Below are 13,419 nucleotides of genomic sequence, written 5' to 3'. Positions count from 1 at the left end.
ACAATGTCGTTGCTGATGCTTTGTCCAGAGTGAATTAAGTTTGGAAATCTCTGTAGGTTGTTTGAAGTTTTGTTGCTTTATTTTTGGGAAATATTGATTATCGTTGCTCACGGGAATTGATGATTTGGGTGTGAGTTTACTTTTGTTTCTTGGGAGAGTTTTGCCTACAAAGAAAGTTCTCACTATGTTCAAACTTTCTTTCTTGAGGGGGGGGGGAAGTGTTACGGATTCGTCACTTCTGGTGTTGTGGTTTTCATCCACTTGGAACATTTCTGGTTCTATGTATTATTATTATTATTGTCTGAGGTAAATAGCCATTATTATTGTCAAAATGTAAAAAGGTTAATGTTAAATGAAACAGGAAACCGGATCTGGAACCGGAAGATGAAGAAGAAGAGGAGGTGAGAAAAAAGAAAGGAGTGAAAAGTCGGACAAGAAGCTGGTTGCTTTGCGTTCTGGATCGAACGTTGTCGAGCAAGAGTCACGAGTGAACTTTGAATTTCCTGGATCGGAATTCCTGCGATAGGGGTTATCGCTGTGACTGATCAACCTGGGTGTCAGGTTTGGCATTGGGATTCTGAAGAATCATCGCCGGGTCGTTGCGACTCGAGAACGAGCTGTCGGCCATTTTGATTCGTGCACTTCGCGCGTCAAGCAAGGTATTTGCTTCGTCAGCCATTCCCACCGCTTTCAGACATATCTGATGTGTGTGTGTGCACCGTGGCCTTTGGAAGATTAATTTGCAGTTCGCCGACTGAGCCGTGAAAGTTCAGACCTGAAGGGCACCTTTCGATTTCCCATTCACCTTGAGTTTGCCTTACGCAGGGGCGCCTTTGGATTTCCCATTTGCCTTGAGTTTGCTTTACGCAGTTTTGGACCACATGACTCTTAGCGCCGCTTCGGCCGCATACGCCTTTCTGCTGTTTTGGTGGTGTGAGCGGGCCCGTCATCTGAACGGGGTTCGGGTTTCGATTCGACATCGCTCTAATGATCACTGGAGGGGATCAACTTTGAGCTGTAGAGACATTGGGGAATGTTCTTTTTTCACTCACTTGGAGCACAGTGAGTTATCCTATACTAGCTGATGGTACCATCATAAGATGTGTTAATTTTACTTTTGATTGGTATCAAAGGTTGTATCGTTATTACCATCATAAGGTTGTATCGTTATTCTTGTGTGATTTTTAAGACAATATTTGTTTGTTGATAAATCATTGGTGTTGTTTGCCTATTGATTTTTGACACAGAATAACATACTTTTATGGCGTGGCTCCTCTCGGAGATCGGAGGTACACCGTGACCAGGGGGTCGGGGAGGAGCACGAAACACATTCAAAACAATAAGTTCTGATAATATTCTTCAATGTCTGGTGAAACCTTTCCAAGGCCCCTTGGCTCTCGGGATGGTAAGTACTTGATCTTACTTGCTCCACTCCCAACAGGTGTACCACTTGCTGAAAAAGTGTTGACATGAAATTGGAACCCTGATCAGACTGGATGACCAGTAGTCAGTAGACTGTGTGAGTCAGTAGTCAGTAGATCAGACTGTGTGATCAGTAGGCCAACCAAAGTGAAAAATTTAATCAAGGCCTTCGCAATAACTGCCGCAGTAATTTTTCTAAGAGGCACTGCCTCTGGGAACCTTGTGGAAGCGCACATGATGGTCAGCAAATACTGATGTCCAGCCTTAGTTTTAGGTAAAGGGCCTACACAGTCAATAATGACACGGCTGAATGGCTCTTCAAAAGCTGGAATTGGTTTTAAAGGTGCGGATGGGACTTTCTGATTAGGTTTTCCCACCAGCTGGCAAGAGTGGCATGATTTACAGAACTCCGCCACATCACGTCGCAATCCTGGCCAGAAAAAATGTACCAATATTCTGTCACATGTCTTGTTCACTCCAAGGTGCCCGGCCAAAGGTGTCTCATGCGCCAAACTCAATATCTCCTTCCGGTACGGCGGTGGCACCACAATTTGGTAATGAACTTTCCACTCATCGTTTGCTGGCACCTCCAGTGGTCTCCATTTTCTCATTAGTATTTCCCCTTTCATGAAGTAACCAACAGGTATTTTCATAGCCTCTTCCTCTGTAACGGCTATATCAATCAAACTCCGGAGTTCCGAATCTCTGTGTTGTTCTTCAACAAGTCTCTTTCGGTCCAGCACCGTTTGTTCAGCCTCGTTCCCAGATGTCTCCAACGGACACTCCATTTCCTCTTTTGATCCAGATGCCACCTTTTCCTTTGGTTCCTTGATGTCACTCCCTTTCTTATTATCTCTTCCAGACTTTTCCTCCAATATCGCTAAGGAACCCAAATCCACATTGTTGTAAATCAGAGATACAACATTGTCCCAAGAGTAGGTTTAATCGTAACCGTTCTCGAACAGCATCTAGAGAGAAACCAATAATCATTGTATTAATATTACTTCAGGTGAATACAGGTGCATACAGGTGGTATCTCGATAAGCGAGCAGATAGTGTACATTGCAGAATCGTTACCATTCTACGGAAGCCCAGAGGGGCTATAGAGTTACATAGCGATGATGGATGAAGAACTCCTGTCTGCGCTGAAAGGCAGTCTCTTTTATAGGAGCCGCAGAGGTGTCGCGTAGCGGCAATGAGAAGAATAACATCAGTGTCGTAACTTGGATGACGATTTCATCACACACATCACCTTCCTTCTCCTTCTCTTCAGAACGCTTCCTACCCATAGCATGAGTTACTGCACGGGATGGAAAGATACCCGGAATCTCCTGCTCTAAATGTGCTGTGTTATTTTCCATACTGGGCTTTTCAACCAACATCGGATTACCAGAAACTCGACCACCGGCCAAATCATTCCCGATAATGAAAGAGATTCCCTCTACAGGAAGAGTGGCTTGTAAACCTACGGTGACCGGTCCTGACACAAAATCAGACTTCAAATGGATGACATGAAGAGGAGCTTTAACATAGCCACCACCCCCATGTAAAAGAACACTAACACCAGTTGCCGTCTTCTCTGACAATGGCAAAATGCCTTCAAGCATCAAAGATTGATGTGCTCCTGTGTCCCTCAATACCCTAACGGCCTAACAGGTCTCTGGTTCGTTAAGTCCCCATCCAGTGACACAAACCCCTCTGAAATAAAAGGTTTGTAACCCTCTTGGACAAGGTCGTTCTGTGATGCCGTAACTTTGGCATGGGAACCTTCACAAGGCACTGTCCTCCAAGGACGATTTCTCGCATTGGCCAATGCATTCGGAGTTGCACTAGTCTGACTCTGCTCCTGATTTTTCCTTTTCAGGGCGTAACATTGGGATATCAAATGTCCAGGTTTCTTGCAAAAAGCGCAAGTAGGCCCGGAGGAAAAACTCGTGCTCTGCCTCGGGCCCCCCGGAAGATAGGTATGTCTTGGAACTTCAGTCTTCTGATCCCTAAAAGTCGCGGTATCAGATTTGTCCCCATATTCCTCTCTAGGCCGCCTCCATGAATATTTGTTCTCCGATCCTGATTTACCATAACTCCCCTGGCTAACTCTAGGTGGGAAGTTAGGTTTGTGGAACCCCATCCTGTGTGTCAAGGCATAGTCATCTGCCACGGTTGCTGCCTCATACAACTCCGGTACTTTTTTTTTCATCCAGATGTACTTTAATGTCCAAGTGGACACACTGTTTGAATTCCTCCACCATGATCAATTGTCGTAACAGGTTGAAGTCTTTCCCAATCTCCTTCGAGTCACACCACCTATCAAACATAGTTTCCTTCATTCTGGCAAACTCCACATGGGTCTCACTCTCCCTCTTCCTGGCATTCCTGAATTTTTGCCGGTACGCTACAGGGACCAATTCATAGGCTTTGAGAATGGCTTTCTTCACTATCTCATAATCTGCACATTGGTCAATCGGTAAAGCCGAAAATATATCTTGAGCTTTACCCACCAGAACATTTTGCACTAACATAGTCCAGGACCCCACAGGCCATTTTCACATTTGAGCCACCTTATCAAAGTGTAAAAAAAACTTGGCTATCTCCTTTTCATTGAAGGGTGGAACCAGCCTCACATGCCTACCAACATCCCAAGAGTTCTCACTAGTTGTTGAACTAGCCGGCATGGATACTACTTCTTACTACTTCTCTCCTTTCTCCCAGTAATTCCAGCTCCTTGAGTTTAAGTTCCTTCTGATACGCCATGTCCCGTTCCTTTAACTCCCTTTCGGCTCTCCTTTCCTCTGCTCTTTCCTCTGCTCTGCTTTCTTCGGCTTCCTTTTCAGCTCTCCTTTCCTCTGCTCTTTCCTCGGCTCTTCTCTCATCGAGTTCTCGTTCCTCTTCTGCTCTTTCCTTTTCTGCTTTCCATTCCAACTATTTTAACCTTTCCTGGCTCTGCAGTTGCATCTCCATTTTCCGGATCTCCACATTTCCTTTTTCCTCGGGTAACCAATCCAAGGCTACCTCTTCCCATGTTCCTTGTCCAACTAGAGACTCTACCACCAATGTCTGAATCTCAGCTTTCTTCATACTAACTCGGACCTCCAAGTTAAAATATTTGGCCAATATCATGAGTTCCGATCTTTTTAACGCCTGGAACTGTGCCTCATTAGGGAACGCCGCAAACTTTTCTGCGTCAAACACCATGGTGACTATCAGTTAGCACCTGTTAACCTTCACACAAAAAAATTCCAATTTTTGGAAAAATTTGGGAATGTTAGAAAATTCCAAATTTGGGAATTTTGGAAATGTTATGGAATTCTATCCCAGACGGGCCCCCAATTTCTGTTACGTGCTCCTCCCCAAACCCCGGTCACGGTGTACCTCCGAGCCCCGAAAGGAGTCACGGCAGAAAGATGTGTTATTCTGTGTGTCAAAGATCAATGGTGAAAGCACACCAATTGTTACCAACAAACAAGTATTGTATTAAGGTCACACAAGAATAACAGCACAAAAACAATAGTAATCAATTGTACAACCAATATATCATTCCTATGATGGTACCATCAGTTTCGTACAATATAACTCACTGTGCTCCAAGTGAGCGAAAATAACATTCCCAATGTCTCTGTCCCGGCTTCAAGCCAAAGTCGATCCACGTTCCAGTGATCGTCAGAACGATGTTGTATCGAGACCAGAATCCCGTTCGGTTGACAGTCACACTGCCAAAGATGGGCAAACCACAAATCCGCAAACCGCAAATTCCCACTCAAAATCCACGTTACACATGCAAACCAGGTTAATGTCTGGATGCAGTGCCATGGTCAACGCGCGAGGCAAAAGGAGGCTAAACGCGTGAGGCAAAATGGCCAACGGGCCCGTCCTCGAGGCGTGACGGCACTCCAATGATTCTCTTCGGAATCCACCGCAAAACCTGTCATGCAGGTTTATCTGTCACAGCGATAACAACTCTGTCGCAGGAATCCCTTTCCCAGGAAACCCAAAGTTTACCCGTGACCCCCGTTCACCAACGTTTCCTCCAGACCTCAAAGCAGCTCGGCTTTTTTATCCGAACTCTCTTGCTCCGCCTCCTTTTCCTCTTCTTCTTCGTCCGTTGCCCGATCCGGTTTCCGGTTTCTTTTAAAACATTAATTTTTTTTAACTTTTGGAAACAGTTATTTCTAGTTCACTTAAACGATAACAATTAATAGAACATGGAACCAAAAATGTTTACAGTGGATGCGAACCACAACAACGGAAGTGACGAATCCGTAACAACATCCGCCAAACTAACACATCCGCCAAACTAACACATGTGCCAAACGAACAGATCCGCCAAACCAACACATCCACCAAACAAACACATCCGCCAAACAGACACATCCGCCAAACTAACACATCCGCCAAACTAACACATCCGCCAAACGAACACATCTGCCAAACTAACACATCCGCCTAACTAACACATCCGTCAAACTAACACATCCGCCAAACTAACACATGTGCCAAACTAACAGATCTGCCAAACCAACACATCCGCCAAACAAACACATGCGCCAAACAAACACATGCGCAAAACAAACACATCCGCCAAACAAACACATCCGCCAAACTAACACATCCGCCAAAATAACACATCCACCAAACAAACACATGCGCCAAACAAACACATCCGCCAAACAAACACATCCACCAAACGAACACATCCGCCAAACTAACACATCCGCCAAACTAACACATCGGCCAAACTAACACATGCGCCAAACTAACACATCCACCAAACTAACACATCCGCCAAACAAACACATCGGCCAAACAAACACATCCACCAAACTAACACATGCGCCAAACAAACACATCCACCAAACTAACACATCCGCCAAACTAACACATCCGCCAAACTAACACATCGGCCAAACTAACACATGCACCAAACTAACACATCCACCAAACTAACACATCCGCCAAACAAACACATCGGCCAAACAAACACATCCACCAAACTAACACATCCGTCAAACTAACACATCCGCCAAACAAACAAATCCGTCAAACTAATACATCCGCCAAACTAACACATGCGCCAAACTAACACAGCCGCCAAACTAACAAATTCGCCAAACTAACACATCCGCCAAACAAACACATCCGCCAAACAAACACATGCGCAAAACAAACACATCCGCCAAACAAACACATCCGCCAAACAAACACATCCGCCAAACTAACACATCCGCCAAACTAACACATGCGCCAAACTAACACATCCACCAAACTAATACATCCGCCAAACAAACACATCCTCCAAACAAACACATGCGCAAAACAAACACATTCGCCAAACAAACACATCCGCCAAACAAGCACATCCGCCAAACAAACACATGCGCAAAACAAACACATCCACCAAACAAACACATCCGCCAAACAAACACATCCGCCAAACAAACACATGCGCAAAACAAACACATCCACCAAACAAACACATCCGCCAAACAAACAAACACATCTGCCAAACTAACACATCCGCCAAACTAACACATCCGCCAAACTAACACATCCGCCAAACTAACACATCCGCCAAACAAACACATGCGCAAAACAAACCCATCCGCCAAACTAACACATCCGCCAAACTAACACATGTGCCAAACAAACACATGCGCCAAACTAACACATCCGCCAAACTAACACATCCGCCAAACAAACACATCCGCCAAACTAACACATCCGCCAAACTAACACATCCGTCAAACTAACACATGCGCCAAACTAACACATCCGTCAAACTAACACATCCGCGAAACTAACACATGCGCCAAACTAACACATCCGCCAAACTAACACATCCGCCAAATTAACACATCCGCCAAACTAACACATCCGCCAAGCAAACACATCCACCAAACTAAGACATGCGCCAAACTAAGACATGCGCCAAACTAACACATGTGCCAAACTAACACAACCGCCAAACAAACACATCCGCCAAACAAACACATCCGCCAAACTAACACATCCGCCAAACTAACACATCCGCCAAACTAACACATTCGCCAAACTAACACATTCGCCAAACTAACACATCGGCCAAACTAACACATCCGCCAAACTAACACATATGCCAAACTAACACATATGCCAAACTAACACAACCACCAAACAAACACATCCGCAAAACTAACACATCTGCCAAACTAACACATCCGCCAAACAAACACATCCGCCAAACTAACACATCGGCCAAACTAACACATCCGCCAAACTAACACATATGCCAAACTAACACATATGCCAAATAACACAACCACCAAACAAACACATCCGCCAAACAAACACATCCGCCAAACAAACACATCCGCTAAACTAACACATATGCCAAACTAACACAACCACCAAACAAACACATCCGCCAAACAAACACATCCGCCAAACAAACACATCCGCTAAACTAACACATCGGCCAAACTAACACATCCGCCAAACAAACACATCCGCCAAACAAACACATACGCCAAACTAACACATGCGCCAAACTAACACATCCACCAAACGAACACATCCGCCAAACAAACACATCCGCCAAACAAACACATCCACCAAACTAACACATCCGCCACACAAACACATACGCCAAACTAACACATCCGCCAAACAAACACATACGCCAAACTAACACATGCGCCAAACTAACACATCCGCCAAACTAACACATCCGCCAAACAAACACATCCGCCAAACAAACACATCCGTCAAACTAACACATCCGCCACACAAACACATCCGTCAAACTAACACATCCGCCAAACTAACACATGCGCCAAACTAACACATCTGCCAAACTAACAAATCCGCCAAACTAACCATCCGCCAAACAAACACATCGGCCAAACTAACACATGCGCCAAACTAACACATCCACTAAACTAACACATCCACCAAACAAACACATCGGCCAAACAAACACATCCACCAAACTAACACATCCGTCAAACTAACACATCCGCCAAACAAACAAATCCGTCAAACTAACACATCCGCCAAACTAACACATGCGCCAAACTAACACAGCCGCCAAACTAACAAATCCGCCAAACGAACACATCCGCCAAACACATCCGCCAAATTTGATAGAAGAAGATGAACCATGTTGATTTGATTGGAAGATAGTTTAATTAAAAAGTGTGATAAAATCCACATTGTGAAAGCAATGTGGAATCAGAATATTTATGTCAATGTGAAGATACCTTGAACAATGGGCAAGGTGGTAAGTTGAGAAAAGCGAAGGAAAGGTCCAAATATATATATATATGTATGTATATATATATATATATATATATATATATATATATTATATATGTGCTTAACATCTGGCGTGTTTTTTTAACAGGGAACGCAATTACCTGACCTCCGCAAAAGTGTTTTGGCTCTGGTGACAAGGGACCGATACGTGGTTCCCCACCTATCGGTGGTCATTTACCTGCCCGATCAGTTTGGGGATCGGTTGGTGAAACGGTTGTACAAAAAAGGAGGTGTTCCTGGACTCAGCTGCCATCGTCAATTGAAAGTTGGAGAGACTCTTCCTGGAATCACCAGTGAAGAACGACTGTCATACCAACCTCAGAAGACGCAACATACAGGTTACGGTGTATAATGTGGAATAACCCCAACAGATTTTATTTATAGTACACACCGCAGTTTACCTAATACATTCATATATAGGTATAATGGGAAATAGGGGAAATAGCCTGTAAGGGTAGAAAGTTGAACCAGATATTCCACAAAAAGGTACTTGTACATATTATATGTACAACCATTATGGTATAGAGGCCATTAGAGAGGTTGAGAATTGGTATTTGTGGACAAAGGGACATGCCAAGGAGTTTCCAAGAGATGGTACATTTGAGCGAAGTCGATTGGACAGATTAGGACAAGAACTGAAAGCTAGGAAGAGACAGAACCTAACGGTAGACTGGCTGGCATTCCATCATTGGGATGTTGAATCCAGGAAATGGGAACAGCAAGAAAGGATAACGGACCGAGAACTTAAACTAAAAAGGATACAGGATACATTGAAGGAGATACATGCACAACTGCCTTCGAATGTAGGAATAAAAGTGACATTTGCCCCATCTGATTCCCATTTGTCTCCCCAAATAGAACAGTACAGAGAATTTTCTTATGATCCAAGGGAAAATCAGAGACCTAATTGACAAGGAAGTAACAGGATGGGTAGGCCTGAAAGAACAGGCAATGACAAGGACCGGTGTTTTAAGTGTGGAAATATGGGACACTGGAGACGACGTTGTCCATATTCAAATAGGAGACTATTTCATAGGGAAAACCAAGATCAAGGGTACCGGTGCTTACCCGTACCTTAGACAACTATTAGGCCTTCATTGCTGTAGATCCCAAATGACGATTGGCCTCAACAGATTAGATCACTAGACTAAAATGAGCAACTGTCGACGCTTCTTGTGGCTGAACAGTCTTCGGAGCAAGAATGATTCATTTTTTGCTTATTAGCAATATAATAATTAATTGATCAAATGCCAAAGATCCACTAAAGACTTTTTGGGTCTTTAGGAATGGTTCTGTGCTTTTTTTTATGCCAAAGATCCACTAAAGACTTTTTGGGTCTTTAGGAATGGTGCTGTGCTTTTTTGATGCCAAACATCCACTAAAGACTTTTTTGGTCTTTAGAAATGGTTTTGTGCTTTTTTTTCATGAAGATACACTGAAACGGAGGTGTAATAATGTACAATCATGTATAAAATGGTCGACCTTACTTGTATATTTGTATATGTTTCACGATTGTACGTTGTTGGAGGTGACATTTTTGATGTCCTGTTTATAACCTTTCACTCCTGGAACAGATGAAATTGAGGTTCCCATAATAAATAATGGGAGAAATCTTTTAGCTTGCACCAATGGTAGCGAAGGAACGAACAGAACGAAAAATGGTACATCCATTAGCGATTATTAGCGACTATGCGATTTTTTGCGATAACTAGCGATTATTTGGAGTATACGTGACGATTTTTATGAGAATTTTGCGAACATTGAATGAAAAGATCCAGGATTAGAGTTAATTCTGGAAGCCTCATATTTGCCATTTATAAATGTGGTTTTAGGGAGCATTTTGGGCAAAACAATTTTTGAATTTACAAAGTTTGGAACAATTGCTTTGCAAATTTTTTTTTGGGAACCAAGTGACAAGAGTCACATGATGATCAGGTGGGAATTTCGGACTATTGTTTTGCATGATTGATAGGTCAGTGGTCGACTGACATGTAAACGGGTGTGTTGTCAAATTTGGATAAGTTATGGTGGGAGACAAAGGGTGATTTCAATGTGGACATTATAGGGGTTTTCTAAGAATTTTTTTTTTGTCTGTTTGTGTGTCTGCGTTTCTAAAATTAAGGGACAAACTTTATGAAATTGACACCCACGATATGATATGAAATGAAATGATATGAAAAAAAAAATGGTTCCAACGCAAATAAAACATAATGCATGAGTTTGTGCATTTTTTTTTCTTTTAAAAGATTGCTGAAACCGACAGTGTACCTGTCTTGAAATAGATAATATGATGTGGATGGGATCAAATATCCATAAAATCCATAAAATAAAAAAAACATAATTTGATTATGAAGATTATCTCTTTTGTCAAGGCAGATGGAATACAAAGATTTGATGTGCTGAGTTACAAGCAGCCATTAACCTTGGGATCTTAACCTTGGGATTTGATGTACTTACCATTAATTAATAGTAAGAAATTGTGAGTAACCTTGGGATCCCATTTTTGATGAAACTTACGTGAGGACAAAGCTATTTATGGATATGAGCTTCATAAAAAATGTGGGAGTAAAAATAAATTAGCCAAATTTGTAAGAGATCTTACACGAATTTACCAGAGTAATCTGCTCACGGATTTTTGATTTATATATATATATAAACTTGAATTGTATCAGCATATAAATTGTGCTGTATGTATGGATGTGTATTAGGCGTAGATGATATGAGAAAAAAAATAGTAAAGAAAATCTTGCTGAATTGATACCGAAAATGTAAACCAGACTTGAACGTATATTGATTTTCATAAAACATGGATTTTTTCGGAAATGAAGAAGGATGGAAAATGGAAACGAACAAATCAGATTGTGCAATGGACCAAGTTGGTTGATTTTATTAGTTATTAAAATCATAAAAAGATGGGAAAATCTGACTGAGTGATATTTTGGTAATGGAATAAGATTTTAGGAGAGAAATAATAAATGGGAATATTCAGCCACTATTGTGAGTTTTTAAAACGGAATGTATTGTGAATCTTAAACCAAGGGGTAGACATGAACACGCTGTTACGTAGTTTAAACTCAGAACATGATGTTATGTGTATCTGCAACATATTTTGATAATCTGGAACACCTATATTGGCATACTGGTGTCATTAGTACTCACTAGTTGCATAGAAATAGATGAGAAACAGCTATGGGGGCATAACACTTACTTGAATATTTTCTACAACATAAAAAAGGGTTTGAATAAGTCGTGGTTGTACACATGTGATTCATCAAATTAAGCTTTGGAGTTTAAACAAAGTCACTGGTTAACAGATGGAGAATGGATAGTAAATAATTTTTCGATGCTGGGTAAATTAAGTGAGATATTACGAAGACTCATAAGAGCTATTATTCTTCCTTACAGCAGTTGAAAGACAGATTCAAAATAATGAATCTATAAATGAATGTGATAGGGATAACATCCTCAATTTGTACTAATTAATTTATTGTGGGTAAAGGAATTTTTGTTTATTGCAGTGGATTGTTAACAGCAGCCTGAAATGTCCTGTGAGTGTGCATCCATATATTCAGAAATCCCAGATTTTAGAATTTGGTAGAGGTCTTATGTGGAAGAATACTTGCTTGGTAGATAAAAAGGTACTGCATGTTAGCAGCAACTTCTATGGCCATTAAGGCCAAACAAATTGGGAGAAACTGTAATTAAATACGTAATTTACAGATGAGTATTTGGAAAGTAAAAAGGGAATTTATTGATATGGAAGATATTTACAAAGGTTTATTAAAGTGTTACAATATGACAGTTGGCAAGGAAAACTATTGGATGAAAATTAGATCTGTTTATAAAATGAATTTGTTGACCCTTTGAAGTTAATTGTTAGAATTTTTGTTTAACGAGCATTTTGAGTTCAAATTGGAAATAGTTTGGTGGAGGCTTGGTTAAAACCCTTGGTTACAGTGTGTTGGAACAAATTGATAAATCATAGGATGTTGATGAGAATAGAAACAAATATGGATCCAAAATAGAAAGACTTTTTATGATGACATGAATGCGGAGATAAAAAGATTGAATCAAGTAATGTTGCAAATGAGTACAGTAGAGTTAAGATAATGGCAGAACAAAAAATGTTATGAATTGTGTCCGTTTTACAAGATCAGTGAATTAATATCACCACAAGTTACACACCATGAAAATTAAAGTGATATAGGGTACCATTTGAAGATCACATACTAGTAGTAAAAAAAAAAAAAAAAAAACACCTTTAGAGGCCATTTTTCCCCGCAAGTGGGGGTTGGCCTTTTTCGGGCACCGTGGTTGTTGTTGTTTTTCGGTCCCCTTTTTGAAGCAATGTTTTACGGCCGGATGCCCTTCCTGACGCCAACCCTGTTTGTCGCCTTTTACGACAAGCAGGGAATTACCAGTGAACTGGTACTCAATTAGCCGACCTCGGAAGGATGACAGGCTGAGTCAACCCCCCTGGCGTTGATTCAGTGATCGACCGGGATTCAGAACCCAGGATCCTAGGATCCTAAGCTGGCACCCTAGCCGCTAAGCCAACGCCAGGCTCACATATTAGTAGTAAACACTATAGAATTAATTACTCATGTTCAAAAAAAAAAAAAAAGTGGGGAGAAACTATGATAATTAATACATTATGCATAGTTTGCTTGTTTGCAAAGTTTGTTGGGAATTAGATATTCCTGTTTGTGA

The sequence above is a fragment of the Myxine glutinosa genome, chromosome 10 (assembly GCF_964187855.1).
Source record: "Myxine glutinosa chromosome 10, kmMyxGlut1.1, whole genome shotgun sequence".
NCBI lineage: Eukaryota > Metazoa > Chordata > Myxini > Myxiniformes > Myxinidae > Myxine > Myxine glutinosa.
Note: the sequence above shows the minus strand (reverse complement) of the source record.